This window comes from Callorhinchus milii, unplaced genomic scaffold (assembly GCF_018977255.1).
Source record: "Callorhinchus milii isolate IMCB2004 unplaced genomic scaffold, IMCB_Cmil_1.0 Scaffold4, whole genome shotgun sequence".
NCBI classification, from domain to species: domain Eukaryota; kingdom Metazoa; phylum Chordata; class Chondrichthyes; order Chimaeriformes; family Callorhinchidae; genus Callorhinchus; species Callorhinchus milii.
In genome coordinates this window covers 62,542,414-62,562,513 of record NW_024704745.1, presented here as the reverse complement: position 1 = coordinate 62,562,513, position 20,100 = coordinate 62,542,414, and the positions used below count along the sequence as shown (strand labels likewise).

The 20,100-nt window shown below is 41.0% G+C and overlaps 1 protein-coding gene and 1 non-coding gene across 3 annotated transcripts in view; both read right to left on the bottom strand.

Annotated features, from left to right (window-relative positions):
* The window catches only part of nck2b (NCK adaptor protein 2b), a 70,807-nt gene that overhangs the window by 37,665 nt on the left and 13,042 nt on the right, over positions 1-20,100 (bottom strand). The window lies entirely within an intron of this gene.
* LOC121848959 lies at positions 202-385 on the bottom strand. Its single transcript, XR_006085100.1, has one exon. It is a non-coding gene; the product is annotated as a U2 spliceosomal RNA (small nuclear RNA).

Below are 20,100 nucleotides of genomic sequence, written 5' to 3'. Positions count from 1 at the left end.
CACACAAAGTATACAGTCAATTCACTTTCCAGTCTATCCAGTGAGGTGCTTCGAGACGTCTCAACGACCTGCTAAGGAGTTATATCAAATTCAAGGATCATTATTATCAAACACACACAATATCCCAACAAAACAATCACTCAGCGGAGAGAGGAAAGGTGGTGAGAATTTGTCCGTTTGTCATTGATTGAGATCTCCCGAGGGAGGTGCCCCGAGCCTGGAGACACTGCAATACCAGGTGGATGTGCGGAGTGGCCGGAGCGAGCCCCAGCTCCAGCTCCAGACATCCATTTAATATATGGTTCCCAGATAGGGGATGTATCAGATATTAAACTGATAAGAACAGATACTACACTTGATCTTAGCCAAAAGGCCGAGAAGCAAAAACCCAATTAATCTCTGCCCCTCGACAACAGCCTCCTGTCCTCCCGTCAGCTTTCACATGTTTCTCTCCTGCAGACAAACAGACCTTCCCCCCCACCACCTGCCTATACTCTCTACACCTCCTGCCCTTCCCCCCTCGCCAGCCTCCGCACCCCTCCTTGCCCTATACCCTTCCTTTCTCGGCCCTCTTCGCCCGCACTTTGGCCGCCTGCCTGCCTGCCTGCCCCTCGCTTCCTTCCCTGCTGCCTCTCAGTTCATTTCCCTATGCCCTCCTTCACAGCACACATGTCAGTCATTTGATTGATCCTCGTTCCCTCCCTCACTCGCTCTGACTCACTGGCTTCGCTACACATTAACTCCTTCCTACTCTGCCTGCCAAGCCCTGCAGCTCACACAACTACTGCTGATAATCAGCCTTGCATCTCACACAGCACCTTATCATGTCATCCACACGGTCAATTCATTTTTACAGTAGATTCTGCAAAATGCTTTTCCATAACAACGACGTGATAAGGCGTTACGTCAAACAAAAGCATTATTTTGTCCTTCCTCTCAAAAGTTCTAGAACGCGTTGTTGCCAACCAACTCCGCGCTCATTGTGACAATGATCCTCAAGTCATCCCGGCAATTACATGACTCAAGCAAAACAAACTAGTAAATGTTAGAAAAAGAAAAGAGTGAGTCACTAACAAGCCAGAAACACAGGAGAATACACAGAAGGTTTTTTTTAAAACCCCATAGAGGAGATGCTAATCCATCTCTTTATTATAATTTACGAATAGCTTCAGTTTGCACATATATGGAATAGCTTCAGTCTGGAATGCATTGTTGCCAACCAACTTCGCGCACACCTCTCCCTCCACACCCTACTCAAACCCCTCCAGTCTGGTTTCCGCCCTGCCCACAGTACAGAGACAGTGCTCGTGAAAGTCACAAACGACATCCTCTCTATCTGTGACCAGGGCTCCCTCTGCCTCCTTGTCCTCCTGGACCTCTCCGCCGCGTTCGACACAGTCGATCACGCCATCCTCCTCCACCGCCTTTCCTCCATCATCCACCTCAGTGGTCCGCACTCGCCTGGTTCGAGTCCTACCTCACAAACCGCCAGCAGTACATCTGCACAAATGGCTTCTCCTCCCGCTCTCACCCGGTCACCTGTGGGGTACCCCAAGGATCCATCCTTGGCCCCCTCCTCTTTCTGATCTATATGCTCCCTCTTGGGGATGTCATCCGCAGACATGGGGTACATTTCCACATGTATGCAGACGACACCCAACTCTATTTTTCCACCTCACTTTGCGACCCCCAGTCCCCTGATGTTCTGTCAGCCTGCCTGTCAGATCTCAGGGGCTGGATGAGCGCAAATTTCCTTCAGCTGAACGTTGACAAGACAGAAGCCATACTCTTTGGCTCTCGTCAACATCTAAAATCTCACGGCACTCAACTCCTCCACCTACCCGACCTCCCCCTAAAACTCTCCGAACCCGTACGCAACCTAGGCGTCAGGTTCGACCCCCAATTATCCTTCCTTCCCCACATCTGGTCCCTCACCAACACTGCTTTCTTCCACCTCCGATGTATCGCCCGTCTCCGCCAATACCTCGTCCCAAAAGCTGCTGAAACCCTGGTCCATGCCTTTGTCACCTCTTGGCTGGACTATTTTAATGCCCTCCTCACCGGTCTCCTACCCACTACCATCCACAAAATCCAAATCATTCAAATCTCTGCCGCCCACATTCTCACCCGCACGAAATTCCGCTCCCCGATTACCCCAGTCCTTACCAGACTGCACTGGCTGCCTATCCCAGAGAGGATCGATTTCAAGATCCTCACCCTCGCATTCAAGTCCCTGCATTTCTCTGCACCCCCCTACCGCTCTGACCTCCTCTCTCCTCAAAACAGTACCCGTTGCCTTCTTTCCTCCGGGTCTGGCCTCCTTCTCGTCCCTCGGTCTACCCTCAGTGGCCGTACCTTCAGCCACTATGCCCCGAGGCTCTGGAACTCCCTTCCTCACTCCCTTCGCCTCGCTCCCTCCCTTCCTATTTTCAGGTCTCTGCTGAAGACCTTTCCTTTCGACCGCGCCTTTGGTCACCTTCCTCCCCCTCCCCCTGGCTCGGCCCCGGGATCCGTTGCTGTGAAGCGTTCTGAGACACCGTCCGGCGTGAAGGGCCAAGTTGTTGTTGTATTATTAGGGGGATTAGCGAATCGCTTTTCTTGGGTTAATAATTAATCCCTTCAAAATTAAAATCAAATAAAATTTAAAATTTGGTCATTCAATCCATTTATACTTTTGTATGTATTACTCCGAAGTGTGGGTGGTATCCTAAGGTTTGAGTGTTGGGGCCAAACCCTGTCCTTTCATGTTCTTATCTATGATTCCCATCAGTGCTTGTGTGGCTGCTATTTTGTCCTTTTTATCTGCCCTTTGTAACTTCTCACACCTTCTCAGGCAGTAGTTTTCTTGGCTACAGACTGTCAGGCACCCAAAATCTACATCTCAACATATCCCAACAGCAGTCAGCACCTTTAGAAAAGTTGGAAAGAAAACTGGAAGAAAATAGAACAAATACTGTACATAAGATGATAAAACATTTAGTTCCATATATTATTCTTACTCAGAAAAATGCATTTATAAATAACTTCTTGGAAAACTAGTGGAGCACAAATGTAAGCATAGAACTGTTTTAGCAAATTCAAAATCCGCTTGATGCGTTAAAAAAAACCCAACATAATTCAAAATTATGAGAGGTTTTGATAAGAGTAGATAATGCGAAACTGTTTCCACTGACATGTAGGTCAGTAACCAGGGGACATAGATTCAAAATAATTGGCAAAAGAACCAGAGGGGAGATGAGGAGAATCTTTTTTACATAGCAAGTTGTTATGGTCTGGAATGCACTGCCTGCAAGAGTGATGGAAACAGATTCAATAATAATCCTTGCATTTGATACAGTGCCTTATTACATCTTCGAGACATCTCAAAATGCTTCACAATAACAACTTTTAAAAGGGAATTAGATAGGTACTTGAAAAGCAAAAATTTGGGAAGATATGGAGAAAGAGCGGGGAGTGGGACTGATTGAGTAGCTCTTCCAAACAGCTGACACAGGCACAATAGGCCGAATGGCCTCCTTCTGTGCAGTAATATTCTACGATTTTACGATTCAAACATGTAGAAGTTCTCAATCGTGATTTTAAGTTTTTAGAAAAATACTTAAAATTACGTAATAAGTTGAATTTAATTCTCTCCATTTTATTTAGCTACACTGTGAATTGTTATATGGCCGTTTTAAATCATGATTTACAGGATACATCAGTCACAACTCAATAAAATTGATTTTCTATTTGTCACTTCTATGCTAAGGGCTAGGTCACTCAAAATTTCCTAGTACTGACGAACTTTCCCGGTATCGGTAATGCTAAAGAGACCTTTATCAGCATTCTCAAAGGAATTGGTCAGCATATTGCAGAAATCACATAATACCACTTTTACAACTCTGCTCCAGTGCCAAACCGGAAATTCTTACCCCCCCATCTTTTACTGTGTCGATGAGTGTTGTCACAGTTTATGTGAACTAAGTACAGAAGTACAGTATGAGAATATCATAAATCCCCCAGCTTTCCCCATGTTACACTTTACTGAAATAAGAGTGGATAAAATCAGCTATGTAACATTTAACAGATCTACCAGTGCACTTTGTTGAATCCTGAATCACAGTACTACTATATTTGCTATATTACAGAAGTATTGGTCACAAATCATAGAAGAATACTTTATTGTAAGCCATTTTAAGGCGTTGCTAGTATTTAGTGTCGACAGCGGTCAAAGTTCAGTTTGTCCTTGCATTTCTGTACTGTAAATTCCTACGCTGCTCTGATTAACAATTGCACGTTTAAATCGTGTCCACAGTATTAATACTGGCCTTGGGTCATATCCAGACATCTGTTGTGCAAACGCCTGCAAAAGGCAAGACATAAACTGAGGACTGAGTCGAAGTATGATGTTACAACCTAGGCTGTCAGAATTGTAACATTTAAAACAGAAACAGATGCTGAAAAAGTTCACCAAACCACATCTACTGAAGCAACATCACTAAGATTCTCAAGTTGCTTTTGTATCATTTAAATGGAATTAATCATTAATCATTTAATGGAATTAAATTTATAAGTGCTTACAACAAAGCACAACCTAGGGACAATTTGTGACCCACCTCACCTTCACCTGTAACCCTCAGCAGATTTGCTGCATCATGTCCCTCCAGGCTTCTACTCACTGTGCTGGAATTCAGTGCTTTCTCGTGCTCTTCAGCAAAGAGTAAGGAAAGGCTGTTAGGAAGCAAGGATTATCTCAGGCTTCTTTAAAGCAAGTGAAAAGGAGTTGCATTATAATAGAACTATTTAACTGAAAAAGATTGGTAATTTTTCCTCTCCCCATTTTTCCTGGGTTTAAGCACGAGGTGTCCACTTGGCAACTGCCTACAGTGGCCTGATCGAAATCAGGAGCTGTGTGTGCGGAAGTGCAGCACAGACCCACATCCCATCACTCCACAGATTTTGGAGCATTTCCAAGAGTGGCCCTCAAGCAAATCATTTTTGGGGATTGCAGCCCCCAACAAAGTTAATAGCACCAGTTTACAGAAATGAAAATAATATAGATGCATAAAATCAGTGGGATACATTCTCTAAAAATGTATTTATTCAGCAACAGCATGGTAACTATTTCAATATTTCTATGTTGTTTTTAAAACCCAGCAAATATTTTAGTGTATCAGCCTGGCTCAACTGGTAGCACTCTCACCACTAAATCAGAGGATTGTCAGTTCAAGACCCATACCAAAATCTGGAACTTTTAAATAGTTTATGCTCATACTTCAATGCAGTGCTGGGGATGTGCTGCATTGTTAGAGGTGTCGTCCTTCGGTTGAGACGTTAAACAAGGCCCTGTCTGCTTGTTCAGATGAACATTAAAGATCATGGTACTATTCAAAAAGAAAGTTTCTCCTATTGGTGGATTGTCCCTGCGAAGAATCCCCAAAATAAACTTGTCATTCACTTCATGGCTGTTTGTACGATATTCCTGTTTGCAAATTGTCTGCCATTTTTTGCCGACAAAATACGGAGACTCCAATTTACAGTGCATCTTGTAAAGGGTTTTGAGGTGGCCTCCCAACTATATCAAATGTAAGAATTATTATATTAATCATAATGTTACTCTGATTTAAAATTCATAGAATCATACGGCACAGAAGAGGTCATTCGGCCCATAGTGTCTGTGCTGGCTTTTTGAAAAGAGATATCCAACTCAATTCCACTCCCCGCTCTCTCCCCATAGCCCTGCAAACTAAAAAGAAAATGTTCAAATCTGCAGTAAGGCCTTTCTCCACCATCTTATTCTTTCATTAGACAATACTGATTTGCACACTATTTTGCCAACAGATGAACACACTTTTACAAAATGGGATAGAACAGTCTTTCCTGTTTGGTAAAGATTATCAAAAAATGCTGTACACTCATTGTACAAATGAAAAAGAGCAAAGTTCAGTTTAATGCTCTACTACTTCAGGTACCAAACCTCAGCTCTGCTGTAAATTACAGTATCCCGTGAAACTCTTTAAAATAATAAATTGTGGAAATGTTTATTATTTTAATACATTTTAAAAATAAACTCCTGAATAGAGGTAATCCTATTCCATAAATTCACAAAAATACTAAACCTCTATTTGGAGATCTGAATTTAAATTCAAGTCATCCATTTACATTCATTTTGAGTCATGCACTTGCTAAGGATAACTTTCTTCTCAATTTGGTGATCTAAACAGAAGATGGACAAAATGGGTGTATCCTTATGTACACTAGACAAGTACACTTCTTGAGATGAAGGTTTTTACAAAGGCAAAACATTGAATTGACTGTAGAATAATCCACTCTCACACATAGGCAACAAATAATGCTTCTGTTAATGCTGGGGGGAGGAAGGTCGACATGTACAGAAAATACTCAAGAAGCATCCACTTAACGAACATGCTCAGACTATCCCATGTGAAGAGCACTATATAAATCAAGTTGTTGTTGCTGAACAAAAGTAGGAGTCTCAAAAGTATCACTTGCAAAACACATTCATTACATGTCACAGTATATCCTATGAAGCATTTTGAGACGTCCTTTAGACGTGAGACGTACTGTATCAAATGTAAGGAATATTATTATAGTAAGATAGAAATACATGGAATTAATAAACAAAATTTTAAATAGCAAAAAGCCATTAATTCCTAGCCAGTGCCCATATTTGGTTTTGATAGCTACTGTGGCCATCAGTGACCCATTAACACAATTAAAAATAACAAGGAGGCAACAAAAATACTTTGTGCAAAAATAATCAGAATACATTTTATTTTGAGTTTTAATTCAGTAGCACATGGATTGTGCCTTTATTCAGCTGATCTCAGGATGAGGAAAACAGATTGGCAGCAAAGTGAATTGCCATGGTAAAACATTACCTGTTGTGAAGTTAACACCAGGAATAATATTGTCACAGAAATATCTTTCAATTCCTACCCGCGCATGTGTGCGTTAGTGGGTGTAATTTAATTACTGGGATAGCAACTCCAAACACTCGAACCATTATCCATTCAATCATTCATATGCCAGAGACCCACCATTTCCACACTTAGACAATATGTCACTAGTCAAAGTAATTACAGCCGGCTACAATGATCCAAATTTAGCAACTGATGTACAAATGTTGTTTTGTAGCAACATTCAGCAAGAGTCTGTTAACTATCACTTGACTAGGTGAGGGCATGACAAAACTAAAACAAAGTACCTGTACATTATTTCATCCAACATTTATAATACAGTACTGTAGTCCACTCCAAAATTGCACAAAACCAATTTTAATCTCACACAGCTGCACTTAATCAAAAACTTTTGATCGAGTGCAGCTGAATCAGATTTAAGGCACTTTCACAAATAGGGTCATCCAGCAAATTTTAAACATTTTGAATTACTGTAAAAATAGATATTTTCAGGGAGTAGCAATGGACTTCTGAATGACTGTTCGGAACTAAATGGTGACTGTTTAAACCAATATAAATGTCAGATTAAAATGTATGCAAAGTTGATGTCCCACAACAGTGCTGACTGCAACATAAACACACGTGAAAGGAGAAGAGGCAAAATGACAATCCCACGTTCAACAAAGGTAACATAACTTTCCTGTAAATTGTGTTGCCAAGATGAAAAAGTACATATTTTCTTTTTTACTTTAACAGTAATTAGCAATAATATTGCTACATGCCCTTCACATAAGGATAATATTTCAGTGCACCTCACAATGACTGGATGCTGAACAAGGGGATAGGTGGGGTAATCATAAGCACGGTTGAAGAAGTAGGTTTTAAGGTGGAAAAAACGATGGATAGAGCGAGCGGGATGAAAGAAGGAATCCCACCAAGGATGGATCTGCAACATGGTGTGAAAAGTTATATCATAAAAATCTAAGAGCCTTTACCTCTCAGAGATAAAGCCTTGGTTCTGTTACCCACCCACCCACCTACCACTATGACAGAGTAATATGTTTAATCCTGTTTTAAATTGTGTAACTGTATTAATTAATTTCTCTATATGTCTGTTACAATGCAAACTTTAAATAAGCAAAATAAACATTAAATTTTAAAACAATAACAAGGCCAGCCCTGAGGTATCTGTCTCTTTGTCTCTCTCTGTATGTGTGTGTGTCTCTCTGTCTCTGTATCTCTCCCTTTCTCTGTTTGTGTGCGTTTGTGAATCTCTCTCTGTGACTGTGTGTGCCTCTGCCTGTCTGATTGTGTCTTTGCATCTTTCTCTCTCTTCATCTTTCTGTGTGTGTATCTGTACCTCTCTCTGCGTCTACGTGTGGCTCTGCATCTCTCGTCTGTTGACAGGTTCTGCTGCCTAGCGTCGGATCAGACCAAGCCTGGGCTCTGGACACACAGTGCAACTGTGAGCAGGGGCTGGATTAAATTATTCTCTGGGTGCCATTTGGATCACCCCGCCCTTCATAATATTGCTCTAATAAAGATTGTCTTGCCGAGTGTTTAAGATAAGGGCAAAACCATTCCTCATTAGTGTCAATGAGGGCTCAAATCCTTGTTAAATAATGTAATTGTCATTACTGTATGGTTATTGCAATGCTCACTGAGTAACTGTACAGAAAACCTGTTGCAGTTCCAAATGAACCAAATGTACAGTACTTTGGGAGACTACGGAAAAACAATATGCATTGGTTATATAATGGCCCTTTACACATGGAATAATCCAGACTCATTTACAGTTAGTTGCACAGGTCAATATATTATTTACAAAGAAAGTATTCAGCTGGGATGTTCAAGTTAACCAGGACAGAATTTCATGCATGCATATTAACCAGACAGTGGCTTTCCTTTTTTGTTTTCGTAGTCAGGATATCAGTCAACAACAACAACAACAAGATTCCATTTATAGAGCGCCTTTCACGTCGGGAGGACGTCCCAAGGCGCTGGACAGTTGGGTCAGGACCCGAGCAGGGGGGAAATGGTCAGGGGGAGGGAAGAGAGGGAGCGAGGAGGGGGTAGAGAGTCGAGAGGGGAGCTGAAGGCACGGTCAAAGAGAAAGGTCTTGAGACCGGCCTTGAAGGAGGAAAGGGAGGAGGCGGCGAAGGCACTGGGGGATAGAGTTCCAGAGCCTCGGGGCTGAGAGGCTGAAGGCCCGGCCACCGATGGTAGGGCGGTTGGGGCGGGGGATGTGGAGCAGACCGGAGCCAGAGGAACGGAGGGTACGGGCAGGTAAGTAGGGGGATAGTAGGTCAGAGAGGTAGGAGGGAGCAAGGCCGTGAATGGCCTTGTAGGTGAGGATGAGGATCTTGAATTCGTCATTAGTAAAAGGGTAATATTCTTGTTGAAAACCACAGAACTTAGTATCTGTGCTGTATGTATCTCAGTACAGTATAGCATATTTATTTGTACATCAGACACCAAAAGTAATCTTGAATTACCACAAAATATACTCCACTTTACAGTGTATCCTGTGAAGCGCTTTGAGATGCCTCGAAGACGTGATAAGGCGCTATATCAAATGCAAGGATTATTATTAAATAAAGAATTAATTAGGACGTATATAAAATGGTCCAAGCATGACTCTCTGCTGCACTGAGGAACAATTTTCTAATTTGGGAATAATGAATTAGAAGTTGCACTGAAGAAATCCATTAGGCTGCCCCAAGTTCATTATTCCAATCAGATAATGGGTCTTTTAACATCTAGATATTAAGTACTGAAAAAGTACTAAGCAGACAGACAAACTGCATAAAGAAAATCAAGAGTGTGGCTAAAAACCCTCAATAGATTCTGATTCATTGTAACTATTAGATTCAGGATTCCAGTCAGTAATTCATAAGGAGGAAAAAAATCTATGAAGGTTTTAAATTGTATTATTTTAAAAGCTATAACAGTTTCAAAAATACGTTTAAAATGGCCCATTAATTATAATAATAGTGGCAACATTTGTCATACCAAGGCACATGAAGGAAATAAAAATTCTAAAAATCAATGCACTGTGTCAACATTGATAGCTTCATGGATTACTATCTCTCAGGCTTTCTTGAATCATTGATGATTCTAGTAAATTAAGTTAGATAATCACACAGTACCTGTGCATTTCCCTATTGCAACTTGCTAATATCTCATTACGAAACTCCTACTGTAGCCTGACAAACCTAAAAAACATAGAACTCAAATTAAAAACCTTGATGTGAGCAATTGAATACTCAGGCAAAGTGTTACAAACAATTCTGTGCTTGGCCCTTACCTCACAAGTTTAATACAGAAGGCTTGTCAGAATTTTGGTTGAAATTGTACTTCCACTATCCTATTTGCACTCTTGTAAAACTCACCCCTGAAGGCAAGAAATAAACTGCTACAGTAAAAGAACATCAGTTCAGGGAATGAACAAGTAATCCATCAAATTGTAAAAATGCAAACTGGGAGTACAGGTGGCACTGGCAACATGCTGATTTTTCACCTCTGGGACCTAGGATTTAAACTGAGCACAGACTGACTGGATGCCAAATAAGGTCTCTACATCAAATGGGTGTGGGTCATCTCAATCAATTTCCTAAGAATCAGAAATCCATTGCACAAAAAGAGGTTCAGCCTTTTTGATTTAAACTGTTTCACCCAAAAAATATAGTCAATTCATTTTACAGTTTATTCTGTGAAGCGCTTTGAGACGTCTAGAAGATGTGATAAGGCGCTATATTAAATGCAAGGATTATTATTGTTATCTAGAGCTGTCACCCTATGGCCTTCCATTACAGCATTAAAATAGTTCATAGCTTCCTGGCCTATTATCACCCTTCCTAGTAACCCATTTCAGCTGCTGACCATCTAGTATATAAAAAAAACACTTCCTGGTATCGGTCCTAAAATTGCCCTTCACAATCCTTAACTTGTACCCTCTTGTCCCGTTTCTCTGACATGTCAGAAAGTCTTTTCCTCTGTTTATTTTCTCTATCCCATTCAGCATCGTAAATCCCTCTGAGACGTCACTTTGAAAGATTGAAGAGCCGTAGCTTCTCCAGGTCTTCTTCGCAGGTCAGTCCTTCAACCAATAAAACACAAAGCAAAATGTTGCCCTCAACTCCCTTCCCTACCTCACACACACTTTACAAAACAGATGGTAGGAGTGGGAAAGGTAAAAATGAGATTCTAAAGTTGAAAAGGTAGAAAAACTAAAATATAAAAAAATTATAGAGAATTAGAAAGGAGAGAATAAAAAGGGGAAAAGTCATGACATGTATGGGCAGGTATTTAAAATATGTTTATATTTAAATAAACTGGCTGGCATGCAAATTTAGGATTAATTACAGCAATTAGGTTATCCTAATGTTTACAGTAATAACGCTAGCTCGCAGGAAGCTCCTGTTTCCTGCCATCCACCTAGTAAGTGCTCAAACCCGTGCTTGTCAATTGACCAACTCGTGAATATCCTCCTTGGGGGGGCTGGGGTAAGCAGAGTCTCCTTGGAGCTGAACTGGCATTTCGTATTTTCAGCATAACATAAGCAGAAAAATGTCTCCATGAGATCACTGGTTCTGACTATTAACTGCACCAAGAGTACTTGCTCAGTTTCTGCACGTCCCCCAATCCCTCCGCTCCACAAATGACAGCCATGCTTTCACTATGCCCCAAATCTCTGGAACTTCTTGCCTCAATCCTTCTGTCTTGACCTCTTTTTGTCTGCTTCAAATCACTACTTTCCTCATCAACTGTGCCTTTGGTCAATGCCCCTACCTTTCCACTTCAGTGTCAAACCACATCGGGTTTAAGCACTCCAAGACACAGCCCGCATGAAGGGCGCTATATAAATGCAAGTTGTTGTTGCTGCATTCCAGTCTACGCTGGAAGCAACCAGGTGACTTGGAAGCGGGACCGTAGCCTTTTTTTAACGTGGCCCAATCATAAACGTGGGTCTAATTTTATAAAGGGGTATAATTTTATGGACCCTAAACACCAAGTTATAACAGGGTCCTCCTGTATAGCTTCTAGGGTACTGAAGTCCCGGCTCTCATACATCTAGTTGTGACTGTTAATGCCTGAAATCTCTTCCCTTTTCTCTCCCCATCCCATTTAATTGAAAAGCAAGTGAAATTCCAGACAATAACTGCAAGAACTAAAATTCCCAGACGAGTCATTCCACACAGAGTGACTTTTGTATGACTACCGACTTTCTCTAATCTACATCGAACAGGGGCAAAGGCATACCAAAAGAAATTGCATTTATATTAGCCTTATAATCGAAGTTGTCTGAAAGTGCTTTACAGTAATTATTGTGAAATGTAGACTTGTTATTAAACATAGTAGCCATTTTGCAGACTAGATCCGACAAGATGAATGACCAATTAATCTGAAAAATGATTGACCAGGACGCTCGAGAAGTCTCTCCTCTATTTTGGAATAGATAGTCATGGGATCTTTAAAGTTCACCTGAAACAAGCGGTTGAGAATTGAGTTTAATGTCTGATCCAGTTTTCACCAATGACAAAGCAGCAATTCCTCAGTACTGTACTGGTGGGTCAACCTACACTATGAACTTTTAATTGATCTCCTGACAGAGTGTATTGATGGCTCGGCCTGCTCACAGCCACAAAACATGGTGGTCAACTACCCTGTAATGGATATTTATGTGCTATCAGTTGTCATCATCTCCAGGGTGGTATGAAAAATTTAGAGGCAACAACAGGTGTGGCCTAACTACAGAGGCAGTGCTGCAAACTAAATAGGCATCAAGTAAACCAGATTTGGTAAACTTGCAAACTTTAATTCATAACTGTTCCTAAATAGGAAGTACTATACTTAAAATATTTTGATGCATGCCCTCCTTTCACAGAATATACAAAACAAGTTCTACAACATTCAGACATTTGAAATAATATATAAGCAGTATTAAGGAAATGTCACAATAAAACTGATTGATTGCCATCAGCACCTTATAATCATAACTCATAGAAACCTGGAACAAAAATCAAAGATTAATAGCATTGTAATCTCTAATAGTTCAATCTAGTGATAGTAAACAAAGAGGCAGTCACAGATTTGTGAACAGGAGGTGGGGGAAATCACAGGAACAAGGTCTTAGCAATGAATGCGGCTTCATTAGACCAGGGATGTTAATAGACTATTACTCAGGATTTCCCTTGGCTACTACAGTTCACGCAAGCTTACCAAAAAACATGAACATATCCTCTCTAAACCTCTAAAGTGCTCGGTTTACACCCGTATCCAATTAAAAAATAATCACATTTTTTCCTGCACTAGGAGTAAGGAAAAGGTGTACAAGGAGACACTGGACCCAAGACCGAAAGCTTTTGAACTCTAATCTCAGTGGTTTTTGAGGTGTTCGCATATCCGTAACTGCCTAATGAGTAGTCCGGTCTGGACAAAGTCAATATTCAGCAATTACCATTAAATACAAATTAAGACACAATAGATAATATGTAGAATAGTAAAAAGTAAGAAGGTGGGCAGTGCAGTAGATGGTTATAGTAACAGTTAAACACGAGATACAAAAAACATAAAAGGCCATTTGTCCTTTGGAAATCAACCCTCTAGTACATACGTTAACAGCAAATTGCATTTATATAACACACTTAAATGCAGATAATGTCCGAGTGCTTCACAGTGGTGAGGTTGGACACCAAACAAAAAAGAATGGTATGCATGGTCGAAAAGGTACAATTTGGGAAACAGACACAGATGGAGAGGACCAAAGCAGAGGGATAGAGGTATGGAGTTCCACAGGTGAGATAAGAATGTTTTCCCAATATCTGTCTAAAGTTCCATTTGTCCTCTGGTCTTATTTTCTTACCTTGCTGAGTTACCTTATCTATGACATTAAATATTTTATGTTTTTCAGTAAGGTTATTCTTTCTTTTCTTGCTCTCTCTCTCTTCCCCCAACCCCAAAAAATCCAGAATATATCAGTTATTTTTCGAAACTTTTTTCAAAACTGACGCCTTTTACATTTGAGATAAGTTTTGTTGCCTCTTTTTGTACCGTTTCCAATATGTTTTTAAAGTGTGACCATCAAAACTGAAAGGCATCCTACATTGTCTGATCACTGCATTGTAAACTTCATGGCTGCTTGCGAGACACTGCTGCGCGCAAATTGGCTGCCATGTTTGCCATAAAATACAGTCATTCTACTTTCGGTATATCATGTCCTCCCATCGTGAAAAGGTGTTATATCAAATGTAAAGATTATTAAACATTTAGCATAGCTTGGGTGGATGTTTATTCTTACCATGTATCATGGCTATTAGCTATTTATTAACTTCACCACAAGGTCTCAACATGGTGTCTACTATTACTCCCCAGTGTCTTTCGAGGTCTCCTTGCTTGCTCTAATTTGAATCTATAATATTCCATATTTTTCTACATATGTATATTTATCATTGTTAAATATCACTTGTCTGTTTTCTGCCCATTTACAGAGCTGAAGTATTTTTCACTAAGTTAAATATTTGTTTCAAATATTTTGCCTCAATCTCTACTGTTCTCCATCATTTGATCAGCTTATTTCTTTTCTTTTTGCAGGTAATTTTTGTATCTGGTACAAAAAGGACGAACCATAGTGGGCTGAAATCACCCTCCTCCTTTCTTCCAAATGTCATTACATTTCTCAAACGTACTCTACATTCTACTTATCTAGTCCTAAGCTTTAACCTGTATTTTAAGTCTTTTGTGTGGATTTTGTCAAAAGCTTTCTGAAAGGCTAAGTCAATAACATAATAGGAAGTTCCATTATCTACTTTTAAGATCAAACAAGCCACCCTTGATTTTCACATCGACAAACATGTGGGCTATTTCCTGTAAACTTGTCACTAAACAGGTACTTCTTTGGTCTGCCCTTGGAACAGATTTCATAGTTTTATACGTTATCAAAGTGGCCCCATAACTGCATGTGGCCAGTGTTCTCACCATCTTTAAATGTGGTGTAGGATTGTTTGTGGCTTTCAATCCTTCAAAACCTAATTTAAGTAAAAGTGCCCCACATATTCCCTCCCTGGACCCTTTCAGCATCCTAGGATAGATTTCTGACAGGGCATTTTATTATTTTAATTCTCCAAATTTATCAAGTACCTCTGCAATACTAATTTCAAAATTCTCTTAGGGACTCAAATTACAGAAACTAGCAACAAGTTAGTCCTGTATTATTAAACTCTTGTGAACATTCACATCAATCCAGTTTTATCTTTCGCAATTGTAACTTTGTCTCCGACTTTCTAAAAATAAACTTTATAGCTTTATATTCTTCATCTTATCCTGTAATCCGCTCCTGAGTGCTCTTTGCACTTCTAATATTCCTTTAAACTTATTTTAGGAGACTCCTATAATCTTCCCAGTCTCTTCTTTTTCCCCACTCTAAGAGTCAAATATTTGTTCTTATTGGTTAATGTATACACTTTGGAGAATGATTACATTCCCTTTTCTTGGCTTTGCAGAAGAATTGTCCCATTTTTACCAGATATCTTTCCCAGTTCACTAAGTCCAGTTCTTTGCCCTTTATTTTAATGTTTTCCTTTTTTAAACAACATACCTTTAGACTTTGATCATGATCACTACTGATATTATTCCCAAACAAATTTAAAATACCAGTGTATAACTTTCACATTACAGACCCCCTATCCTTACCAATAGTAAGAATCAGATATCTTAGTGAACGCTACAACAAATGCTGAAAGATAGTACCAGGATAGAGGGTTTTGGTCACTTTTCTATATCCACCCTCCTTCCTCAGCCCCCCTCCCACCTCCACCATCCTCAGTTCAGCTTCCAGCTGGCTCGGTGAGGCGCTCGGAGATGTCTTCCCGAGGTGAAAGGCACTATATAAAAATGTGAAACTTTTATTGTTGCTGTTTTGGAGGTTCAAAGGATGAAATGTAAGAATGGATATGTAACAACTTGCATTATAACATATATACACAGAATATATTTTCACATGAAAGAACATCCCAAAGCAGATAACAATGGGAACAATGGGAGTAGTGGGCAGGCATCAAGCAAAAGTGGGAAGAATATGCAGCTTTTACATTTTATGTTCCGGAGGCTTGAAATGCACTACCCATACTGAAGATACAGACACATTTCAAGCCTCCAATCTTTTAACACTGCTTCTGCACTGATCTGTGCATGAGTGAATATCTTGTGTCGTTGTGCAAGTCGAACTTTTTTTTTAGAAATTTAGCAAGATTTGCTAACCAATTAACAATAATAGTGCCAGGGAAATGGCCACAAATTGCCCAACAAATTGAACATCAGATGACCTTGCACTCAGTTCTACTGCTGATTATCAGATGTCACAAAAATAAATTTAAGGATTTTGCAAATATGAGAACGTTTGCTATCAAGTCATTTACGCACGCACAAAAAGTCATGGGGTCTGTGCGAAGAGTCAGTGTGTGATTACTGACGACCACTCTTTTTATTATGGAATCAGGTGATCAGATAGTCCATTTTTCATTAATGGACCGCCTGCAGAAGTAAGCTCATAATATAAAAGCAGCATTATAAGTAACTGAAGGCAGATTCAAAGAGGTATTTTAGGAGCTTTTTTTGAAAAAAAGGTAGCAAGGCAAAGTGATTTTAGAATAGAGTTCCATAGAACAGAGTTGTAGCTGAAGGCACACTTTCCAGCAGCAAAGCAAAGCCAGCGAGTACGAACAGTGAACCAGATTCAGGACAATGCAAGTACAGACTGGGTAGTGGCACTTGGGAACATTGGCTGCCGTGTTTCAGCCACAAAATAGACAATCAATTCATTTTACAGTATATTCTGTGAAGCTCTTTGAGACGTCTCAAAGACATGATCAGGTGCTATATTAAATGCAAGGGTACTATCACTATTATTGACAGGGTAGGATGGAGTGAGGCTATGAAGGGATTTTAAAAACAATCAACAGGAAACCAATCCTCTTCAGTGCAGGGAGTCAATGCAGCTTGGCGCCTGTGTGTGTGTGTGTGGGGGGGGGGGGGGTTAAGAGAGAAGAGTAATAGCAATGGAGTATCTGTACCCTTGTTTCAACTATACAGAAAGAAAGTGGAAGTGAACTTAAAATTACTTGTAATCCTTAATCATTTACTAATATTCACACTTCTGTGTACCAACATAAGGACCGGGGCAGCAACAACATTAAGTGATATGGGGAGAGAATTTGGATTAATACAAAAATGGGGATTTTGAAATACAGGGAGTAGTTGCATTGAAATGATGGGTCATTGCGTCGACATGATGGGTCAAGCTGATCCCTTTTATGCTGAAATGTTCCATGTTTCTGTCACACAAAACAAAAACTTAGTGAAAGTGGTGGGACAATTCCTCAAACAGGACAGAGCCGAGTCTTCAAATGTGCTCCCACGAATTATTTAGCCACATCAAATGCATATTTCAATATCTTTTTAAAAAAATGAAATACTTTGCCTCAGTTTTTCCCTTAAAAATAGAGTGGGCGTATCCAAATTACATCTCTCGGAAAGATAACGCTACATTGGCGTCCCCAAATCAGCTTTGTTTTGAGAGAAAAAAAATAATTATTACCCAGGTTCAATTCTGTGGCTTCTCTGGATTCACAACAGCCGTGTGGGAAAACAAGCGATCAATTTGTCCCTCGAGTGTGATCACTGTCTCTGGATGATCAATAACCCCATTTAAATGGAAGCGAACCTTTGGTGATGGGGAAGGTCGATCTCGGCGACACCATCCCGGCTGTTCCCGCAACTTTCCAGCTCTCAGACCCCGTACACAGACAGCCGCCTCCAGCCCCGGGCGGAGGGACCCTGACTCCCCCGCTGGCCTGACCTCACCTCTGCCTCTCGCAGCTGCCGCCGATCACCAGCGTCAGGTCCTGTGCAGGAGCCGAGAGCACCACCGCCGCCGCCGCTCAGCACAGTCCCAGGCTCCGCTCAACTGGCCCCGCCTGCCGCCTGATGTCAGCGCTTCCTCCCTGGGGAGTAACTGCCCCACCCCACCACCGGGGGCTACACAAACCCCAACCGATGCCTCCGGATGTGTGGGATGGCGTTTCAATGCAAATAAAACCCACCAGCTGCTGTGCGGTCAGCGTCCTTCGCCTCCTCCAGATATCACGCGGATTAATAACGGCACGGGAAGAGAGATTCTCTGGATTTGATCGGTTAACATATGTGGAGACCCATCATCATGCTTAAGAGTATCCAAACCAAACTGAGCTTTCCGTGCATCCCACCTGCCACATAGAAATTCCGAAGATATTTATTGGAATGGAATGCAAACTCTCTCCCTGGAGGAACTCATCCTGCTTACCTAATTCCAAAAAGTATTAGGTGCAGGTTGTTGGGAGCCAAGGCTTGGGGATTCAGCATGTGAGTGACCGATACTGCTGGAGCCTAACCAGCTAAAACTGCAAGCTTACCGTTGAGCATTGCCTGGCAAGCTTTCCCACTGCTTATCCAGGTAGGACCACCCTACCAGTGAGGGCTTTGACATGCAAGGTTAACAGGAGCTGAGTAGAAAGAGTCCCTGCCCCCGTGACTGATCTGCCCTTCCAAGTCCTGCCAATGAGCCAAGCTGGCTGTGTGGTCATCACAGAGAGTGGGCTCGATTCAACCACTCCGTTGCCAAACATATTATATTGGAGCCAGTTCAGCTCCAAGGAAACCCTGTTTATCTCCGTCCCAAGGAAGGAAGTATTGCACCCACTAGTCTATAAATGGTGTTGAAAGTGTCATCACTCCCCAAGTCCACGTCAATCGTCAAATGCCCTACAGGTTTGACGATGTTGAAAATATACAAGACGCAATTTCACTCAGCAGAATTGTGCATACAATGCAGAAAACATTTTTACTACTGTATATAGAAATCTCACCAGAACAGTAAAGAACCCTAAAAATAAATCACAATGGTTGATGCTTCATAGCAGATTCCAGAATTTTAAAAATCCAAACAATAAATAAAACATTGCAATATTGCATGCGAAGACCTGTGTGCCAGTCACGAGAACTGAAGCAAGAAAGGAGTTTATGACGACAGTATCAACTCTGCACAAAATTCTAGTGAAATAATTCTCTCAACAGCGTTTATCACTGCCATCCATTTACATGATTTTACTACAACCCAAATCTTATACAATGGTATAAGTCACATTTAAATAACATGGAATATACTGATATTAACTGGGGTGCAAATCCCTAAGGTGGCTTTTCTGTATATTCACAAAGTTGTCAGCCTCCATTCCCATCTCATGCCCAATGCTGCCAAACCCTCATTCACACATTTTTATCACTGCTAGACACAGCTTTCAAATAACCTTCTCACCAGCCTCCCAAGCACCACCATCCACAAGCTCCAGGTTATTCACGACTTAACTGCCCACATCACATCCATACATGCATAAAGCAATGCATATCCATCACGCCCATCCACCTCAGGCTCCAATGGATCCCAGTGGATTGACTTTTCACCTGCAAATCCTTTCGCATCCTGGCAATTCTCTACCCCTGGGATCTTATCCAACCTCTCTCTTCTGTATCCGCCCCCTGTCCTCACTTAGCAAACCTAAGCGAATAGCTGCACATACCCTGTCCTCTCCACCCTGCATTGGTGGCCCAATCTTCATCCACCATCTGGAACTCCCTCTATACTTCAGTCTTGCCTCTTCTAAATGTGTTCAAAAGTAACCTCTAAAAACATATCTCTCCAATGTGCCTAAGTGTTACTCTCTCCTACCTACCTTGTCCGGTCTCCTACCTGCCAAGCACCATATCTGTAAAATGCCCAAGGTTGTTAGTCTGCAATAAAAGGTGCTATATAAATGTAAGTTGTTTTTGTTGTTGCAGTTAAGTATCCATGTCAACCGTTTTTATACAATACTTTATCTTGTTTAACTGCAATAGATTCAGAGCACACAAAACTTTAATGCACTACCGTCACAACAGTGAAAAGATTACAATAAATCACAGACTAACAAAAGGCAAAATATCTACAGTATAATTCCATTTACAATTATTATTATTAACAATTATTGTAGTGCATCCATGATAATACTAAAACAGCTTACACATGATAGCATCCTTTATGCAGGGTATCTTCTCAGAGTTCCTTACAAATCGGATTGGAATCCGAGCAAGGGAAGGGACAGGGTGGGGGGGAGCGAGAACAATCCTGAGT